This window comes from Notothenia rossii (assembly GCF_949606895.1).
Source record: "Notothenia rossii genome assembly, chromosome: 1".
NCBI classification, from domain to species: domain Eukaryota; kingdom Metazoa; phylum Chordata; class Actinopteri; order Perciformes; family Nototheniidae; genus Notothenia; species Notothenia rossii.
In genome coordinates this window covers 7,480,515-7,489,832 of record NC_136912.1, presented here as the reverse complement: position 1 = coordinate 7,489,832, position 9,318 = coordinate 7,480,515, and positions in this window count along the sequence as shown.

Genomic DNA, 9,318 nt, shown 5'->3' with positions numbered 1-9,318 from the left:
AAACGTTGAATACAAGTCACTGAGATCAGAAACATCTCATAACACCTCGATATTAAAGTCTTTCATTCCCAATTTTTTTAAGAACAATGAATGCAAATAATCACATCTAATTTAAAGTTGAATAAAGTAGCTGCAGGTCAAACAAGACAATATGTCAGTTAAAATAACTAAACCATGATTTATTGTATATTCTTGCAAGCTTTTTACACAAACAAAGCACATAGAAAAGTAAAAGTATCAGAGGGTTATAGTACAAAGTCACCTGAAACAGTACGTCGGCTGTCTTAAAAAACATACTAATGCAAGTTCATATAATTACACATGCTCACGTCAGCAATAGATGTGCATATTAACTGTGTTTACCGGTGGACTGATCCGTAGTTGTGTGTTTATTTTGTCATTACTGACCAGCAGAATTATACACAGAGTCCTGGAGGTTATGAAAATACAGGCAGGATGAGGGGGACCCGCTGATATCAGGACCGTTCTGTGAAATCTGCACGGATGAATGAATGATGGTGCCAAATGTCTAAAGAAGTGAGGGGTGAAGAGTTAATGCAGGCTGCAGGAAGGTAAGGTAAGGTAAGGTAAGCGAAGCCCTTAAAAACTCATTTGAATTAGGCTATATGAGATAGAAAGAGAGAATTCTTTAGTGAATCCAAGACAGCTTAAATATAGTGAGAAGGCCAACAGGACATATACATTCAAACCATTGCTTCAATCTTCAATAACGTCTTTAGAAAAAATTAAATAACATTTTAATATGAAAAGTAACGTAAGGTGTCAGATGGAAGAAGTTTTGTTAAAGGTACGCTTATTGGCTCTGAGATAAAGTAAGAGGAAGTAAAGAGTAGCAGATCATGGAAATACTGATGCAAAAATACCTCAATATTGTACTATATTACTGTATAATACGAAGAGTCAAATCCCTATGGTTGTTGATGACTGCGCACTCAGCTGTATCACTCCTTCCTGCTGCCTGCAGAGGGCGCTGCATGCATGATGAATAGTTAAAAAAAACGAGCTGCTCTCTGGAGATACAAAGGTTTGAGCCAATGAAAAGCTTACCAAAGGAAATGTAGTTAGTTCTCATGTTGATACCGTAGACCAGGGGGGTCAAACTCAAACACACAGTGGGTCAAGATTAAAAAATGGGTACTAGTCGAGGGCCGGACTGGTTCAATGTTTATTGCAAACTTATTGAAATGAACTTATTGCACATATTAAACCTGGAACTAACAAAGCTTAAATTATTGCCTATAAAAACAACATTAAACATTAAATAATCAGTTGCATTCATTTCTTATGGCTCTATCTGCAGCTTCTCCAGAGTCATTTCTTATGATTACATTTTTCCACAGGCCAACAACAGCTTCAACAAAACTATTTCCCTCAAAGAAAAACCAAACATGCCCTGTTGTCTCAAGAAACAAAGTGCAGAAGGAAACATCCATTAAACTCAGTGTGCTGCTCTGTGATGCTAGCTCAGATACTTGGCATCTCATCTTGGGTGCAAGTTCATCAATGTTTGGGGTCAGGCTCTGAGCTGAGGAGACCCTCAGGATGGAGTGAAGGTGTGTGTGCAATATACAGGCGGGCCAGATCTAATAGTAATTAGAAATTATCCTGCGGGCCGAAATTAAATCCACCAAGGGCCTGATTTGGCCCCCGGGCCTTGAGTTTGAAACATGTGCCGTAGACTGTATATATAAATACCTACAGCTTAATGACATTCCCTTCTAATAGAACAGGTTTTATGTGTAAACACAAACATATTTTAATTTAAAGAGGAAAGGCCAAACAGCTTTGAATAAGATAAAATATCCCTTTGTTTTATTTTACTTTATTAATCCAGAGGGAAATTGTCCGTGCAGAAGCTGCCATACACAAAATGCTTATATGTATATGTACATCTTTCATAAAAAACAAGTGTAATTGTTAACACTCAATGTGCCCAGATTAGCTAACACAGTATTCTAAATTAAATTATATATTTTTAATATATTATAATAGTCTAAAATACAACTTTATTGATATATGTAGTATAACAAGTAAAAGAAAAGCACTAACTTTACCAACTTTTGATTAACAAAGCAATGCATTCAAAAGTATAATCTTATAATCCAAAGTATATTATTCTGCAGAATACGTTCTGTAGCTTTTGGTGCTTTAGATATATAGTGACATCACTATGTAACACTTGTGCTCCAACACATTGTACGTGATAGGCTAAGGGGCGGGACATCTCTAAGCGGTTGACCAATCACAACAGAGCTGGCCAGCTAACCAATCAGAGCAGACTGGGCTCTGGTTTCAGACAGAGGGTGAAAGAAGGTGCTGCAGCACAGGCAGTATGAGAACAATAAAGAGCTTTTTGAACATTAAAGCATGGAGACATGTCCCAGTAGAGAAACTACTTACTGATATGAATATGAACACAATAGGGCCCCTTAAACCAATCAAAAGTTGGTGTATATTAAAGTAAACAGTAAAAATCATCCATTGAGGCTGGAGGACTTCATGATGGTCAGATGAAACCCGCAGGATGACTCCAACATTATGAGAAAAACAAAGAGCTTTTGAACATTAAAGAATGGAGACATGTCCCAGTAGAGGCACTGAACACTCATATGAACCTAAAATAAGCATAATAGCGCCCCTTTAAGACATAATAAGTATTACATTTAACAGTAACAACCACGGTTCTAATCTACAGTATTGTGTCTGGAGGACTTCATGATGGTTAGACGAAACCCAAAGGATTACTCCAACATGGGTGGTCTGAGCGGAAATCGAACCCTGCCATGTGACAGCGCCTGATTGCTCCAAAACTTTAACTCCTCAGCAGCACTGATAACTTAGTCAAGCAACGTGTAAACAGAGCTGTGAGTAAAGCAAGGATCCTCACAATGCTGGTGGTGATGGAGCCGAGGTTCAAGGGGAGTGTTTCCAGAGAGGGCAAAAGTACTCACATCCTTTACTCAAGTAGAAGTACAGATACTTGTGTTTAAAAATACTCAGGTAAAAGTAGAAGTACTGACTAAACTTCTTTACTCAAGTCAAAGTAAAGAGGCTTTTAACTGTACTTCAGTAAAAAGTACCCATAACTAGCATCTGTTTTAAAGAGTACCTGACCTCCCTTTATATTAATAGAACAATAATGTCATTGTTAGCTAATGAATGTTTCCATGGTGACCAACGGCAACATGACAACGTTTTCATTGGTCCCTCTTCTTTAGAGAAGACCAGGAAATGATGGATACACGGATCGTGTTCAAATCAATAGGCACGCAATGACTCTAAATAATAATGATCACGCCACCAAACGCACATTCAAACTAAAGGAACCAGCCTGTTTGGAAAATGAGAGAAGTAGAAAGTACAGGTATTTGTTTTCAACATGTAAGAAGTAGAAACTACAGGTATTTGTGTTCAACATGTAAGAAGTAGAAACTACAGGTATTTGGGTTCAACATGTAAGAAGTAGAAAGTACAGGTATTTGGGTTCAACATGTAAGAAGTCAAAGTAAAAAGTCGTAGTAGTGGAGTAAAGTAACAAAGTATTTGTACTCCACTACTTCCCACCTCTGCCCTGACCGAGAGGTGAAGTTTAGCATTCCTCACAATGCATGATTAGGCTGCCCTGAGTGATTCTCACAGCAGGTCCTAACCCGCCAAATAACAGCCTCTCAGTCACTCGGTCAATTAGAGTCTACGCATCGTGCACCGTGGAAATCAAACACACACACACACACACACACACACACACACACACACACACACACACACACACACACACACACACACACACACACACACACACACACACACACACACACACACACACACACACACACACACACACACACACACACACACACACACACACACACACACACACACACACAGAATGTTGCACTATTTTATTTCTTGGTTTGATGGTAAGTGTTATTAGGCAGTGGATAGCTACAAAGCAAATTCACTCAAGGACTGTACTTACATTTGGAGGTACTTTTTTTGGAGTATTTTCAGTTACAGTATGCAACATGTCAACAATTCAATTACAGTACTGAAGTAAATACGTTTTACACAACAGATATAAGCACTGATATATCATTAGTTATGCAGAGCTGAAAACTGGGAACCAACCTGTTTTCAAGTCTAAGTGTCCGGAGTACAGAGGCAACAGTACATCGGATTAGATTAGGCTGAACCCTCTGTCCAGCCTCTCTCATCGTCAAACCATGGTTGATAACATTTCATTTCATTAGAGAGTATTCTTCTTTGTCCACGTCCTCTCCCTCCAGCTCTACCTCTACCTCTCATTCCTCCTCCTCTCACTCTCACCACACCTCTTCCTCCTCCTCTCACTCTCACCTCACCTCTTCCTCCTCCTCTCACTCTCAGCCCAACTCTTCCTCTTCCTCTTCCTCTTGCTTCCATGTTGGCTTCCATTGTTGCCGTAAGAAAGTACTCACCTGTGGTATTTTTAATGTGCTAACATCCGGATTGATGAGCCAACAATTATGCCATCAGGTGTTTGTTCAGGTGGAACGTGTCTCTTGGTCATTGGTCCATGTGTGAGGCATTTTGAATATCAGTGTTTGAAACCAGCTAACACGTGACTTTATGTCAGATTCCTGTGTCTTACGTGGAGAAACGTGTGCAGTGGTTTGCAAAAAGTGCCATGTTGATTTGCAAATTGTGTGAAAAGCTGAAAATGTGTTTAGAGTTTTGGAGATTTGAGCCGATGTTTTGCTCTTTGAGTGTCAGTTAAAATAATTGTGCTTTATGTAGCATTTTAGTGTGTTAGCAATCGAGGAAAACTGTATTATTATTATTATTATTATTTTATTTCAGTAAAGTAATATATGATTCGGAAATGGACCAATATGCATAACGAGTGCTTTCACTTTTGGTATTTTAAGTATAATTTGTGCTGATACTTTTGTAAGTAAGTTGTAGTAAGATTTTGAATGCAGGATTTTTACCCCCCCGCCTGAAACGCCTCCATTGGACTCCTTTGTTTACTTCCGCAACATGATGACATCACTACGTAACACTCGCGCTTCTATTGGCTAGCGCTCCGACACATTGTACATGATATGGCTAAGGGGGTATAAGCAGTTTCCCGTGAGGTGGAACGGCCTCAGAAGTGTGTTAAATAAACGACGTCTTGTCTCATGAATCACTCAGCTGCATGTTGGAAATATTAATCATCAGCTGGTATTAATGAGAGCCTCTTTCCACTTCAGCCCCTCTCCAGGATTGACAGCTGACGTGTAAACCAAGTGCTGCGATGTGAAGATGATGAGATGACATGTAGGAGGGAGGCATGGCCGAGCCTGTTTACTGCAGCTCTCCTTACTCTGTATTGTCTGTCCGCTTTAGCTGTCACTCACTCACACACGCCTGGGGAAGGGGATGACTGCTGCACTCACCTGCTCACACACACACACACACACACACACACACACACACACACACACACACACACACACACACACACACACACACACACACACACACACACACACACACACACACACACACACACACACACACACACATACCTGACTCACACCTGACACATACATGTACCACACACACACACACACATGCACACGCACACACACACACACACACACACACACACACACACACACACACACACACACACACACACACACACACACACACACACACACACACACACACACACACACACACACACACACACACATACCTGACACATACATGTAGCACACACACGCACGCACACAAACACACACACACACACACACACACACACACACACACACACACACACACGCTGACAGACACTCTCTAATGAAGATACTGTAACAGGATAAGAAGCCCCTCTGACAGGAAACTATCATGATGACAAAACACAACCTGTGTGTTTAAGTTTTGCAATTGTCTTAAGTGAGTCGTAAGAGTCAACAATCTAATGCATGAATTGTACATAACAATTTTGATTTCAAATACTGACTCATCCTGAAACAAAAACAATAGTCAGCAGGCAGTGAAACATGCAGTCATACTATTAGCCAGCCGATAAGTACAACACTTTGAACTGAAATGCGTCAGACGTGTTCATGTTTCCCACAATTCCTCTGTCCAAATCATAATTCTTTTTTTAGTTGCCAAAATGTTGTACGGACAGTAACCAGGAGGAGTAAGGGAATAAGGAGTGAGTAGCGTTAGTTGCTAATGTTAGCATTGACTGTTTTTTGTTGAGTGTAAAAAGCCTCTTACTTATTCAGTCTTATTACGTGAAGATGTGCTGCAAAATAATTAAAATGGACTAAACTCGATAACCACCTATTTCACCAACTTTGCCGACAAAACTTTAACACCAATACAACTTACATTACAGTTGTGTTTTTCCATGCACGCCAAAAAACAGATTTGTTTAGCAGCTGCAGACAGTTTACCTAAAGTTGTTGTTTGTTCTCACCATCATAAAGGCCTGTTCAAAATCATTTTAAAAGTTCTGAATGTTTTGCAACTGTAGAAAGAAATACGAATCCACGATCCCTTCAGAGTGAAAGGTAACTGTCACACCTCACATTTTGTTGCATGCAAATATTGGAAAAATGAGACAAGTTTTTATAATGTTAAACAGCAGATAAATGTAAAAGCATGATATCCTTTTCTCGAACTGACTTTTGCAGATTTATTTTGTGCAGAAAATATTCTTTAACATAAAGAAATACCAAACCATAAACCATTCCTACACTCTTATAACTAACATGGACAAAGCAGAAAGTAAACAAATCTCTAACGAATCTAAATGGTTCCAACTTTTCAAGAACATTTATGTCGAACCTCTTTGCTCAGAGTAAGAACACAATAAGGAAGAAATGTGTTCATTCCCCAAACTGTGAAAGAAAGAGACAAGTGTGTGAAATCCCGAAAGGAAGTAGCCTGTTTGACTTTCTTGCAGCCAATGAGACTTTTATAGATTAGCTGCATGTCAAAAGAGAACAAGGAAATGTCACACATATCAGATATCCCAAAACACACTCATAAATGCTCTGAGATATGAGTCACACACACACACTTGATGATAATATTTCCCATGAGTGTGCATTGGCAGTAATTACAGCCTCAGTGAAGCCGTCTGTCAGCGGCTCAGGTGGTTGACGGAGGAGGAATGTGGGGAATGCAGTTTTCTGACCTCTGCGCTGGATATGAGCTGCAGCTTTCATCGCTGCTCCGCTGAACTTATACGGACAAACAAACCCATTCGCCAGTTTGATCCGACTGTGACCATTTTGGGGCTCGGCTGGCGTCAGCAGCCCGTTGTTGTGTGTTATGACTGCAGCACCAACAATGTGGGGATTATGAATATTTCCGCTGCCTTGTTGCGCCACAACAACAACACAGACGGCACGGAAAGAACGCGATTGCATCGAAACGTCTGTTCTTCTCGGTTGGCGTGGTCAATGCTGGTGTGTTCTGTGGAAACAAGGAGCATTGTGGGAGCTTCTCTTGACCTCCAGTTCAACTCGGTGTCGGCAGAGATGGAAAAAGTACACACATCCTTTACTCAAGTAGAAGTACAGATACTCGTGTTTTAAAATTAGTACTGACTAAACTTCTTTACTCAAGTAAAAGTAAAGAGGCTTTGAAATGTACTTCAGTAAAAAGTACCCATAACTAGCAGCTGTTTTAAAGAGTACCTGACCTCCCTTTATATTAATAGAACAATAATGTCATTGTTAGCTAATGAATGTTTCCATGCTGAACAACGGCAAAATGACAACGTTTTCATTGGTCCCTCTTCTTTAGAGAAGACCAGGAAATGATGGATACACGGATCGTGTTCAAATCAATAGGCACGCAATGACTCTAAATAATAATGATCACGCCACCAAACACACATTCAAACTAAAGGAACCAGCCTGTTTGGGAAATGAGAGAAGTAAAAAGTACAGGTATTTGTGTTCAACATGTAAGAAGTAGAAAGTACAGGTATTTATGTTCAACATGTAAGAAGTAGAAAGTACAGGTATTTGGGTTCAACATGTAAGAAGTAGAAAGTACAGGTATTTGGGTTCAACATGTAAGAAGTAGAAAGTACAGGTATTTGAGTTCAAAATGTGAGAAGTAGAAAGTACAGGTATTTGTGTTCAACATGTAAGAAGTAGAAAGTACAGGTATTTGTGTTCAACATGTAAGAAGTAGAAAGTAAAGAGTCATCAGAAAAATAAGTAGTGGAGTAAAGTACTGATACCAGAAAAATGTACTTAAGTACAGTAACAAAGTATTTGTACTCCACTACTTCCCACCCCTGATTGTGGGAGCTTTATCCTGACCTCCAGTTCAACTCGGTGTCTGTGATTTCACCTGCGATGGTGGCTTATCTCCTCCTGCTTGCGTGACTCCAATAGCAGAGAAAAGGAGGGACGTGAGCCTGGTTCTCTTCTTCGCCCGTATGAACCCAACACCTATCCGCCATTTTGGTTCCTCTCCAGGCGAATAAGGAGTGAGTAGCGTTAGTTGATAATGTTAGCGTTAATTGTTTAGCCAACCTAGTGCGTGGAAAAACACAACTGTAATGTATTAGTGTTAAAGTTTTGTTTTTCCACTAACGCCAAAAAAAACATGTTTAGACGCTGCAGAAGGTTTACCTAAGTTGAGTTTGTTGTTGTTTGTTGTGTAGATATGTTGCAAAATAATTAGCAAAGTTCTGAATGTTTTGCAATTGTAGAAAGAATTGAATGGCGATGGCCGGTTTTCTCTTCCTCCGATAGCAGAGAAAAAGGAGGGACAGGAGCCTGGTTCTCTAACTCTTCGCCCGCATGAACCCAACACCCATCCGCCATTTTGGTTCCTCTGCAGGCAGTTGCACCTGAGGTATCTCGACCTGGAGGCGATGGCTTTGTTCCTGAGCCGCACGAGGCCGCGTCAGTCGATTCGTATCTCGGGGAAGGCGACATGCGCAGGGCTGCATTCCAGCGGGGATTTGCACACTGGATCGGAGAAACTCATCTAAACCAAGGATTAAAAACCTCGGAGCCTGTTCAGATGCTCTGATAGCAACCGCTGGCTACTTCACTTTGTTTTTGTGTGTCATGGGAACGACTGTCAGATCTGCTGATGAAAACAAACACAAGCGGGCTGTTTGCAGAAACACATTAGTCACCTTGGTATCAGGAGCCCTCCCAAAAAACTCATCTATGGGTTCCTCTGAAACCTTGTCAGAACGCCAACACTTGGAAACCCTTTGGGATAATTAAGACCGGTCACACCCGCCTCCCCTGCTCACCGTACCCTCTTATCCCCCCC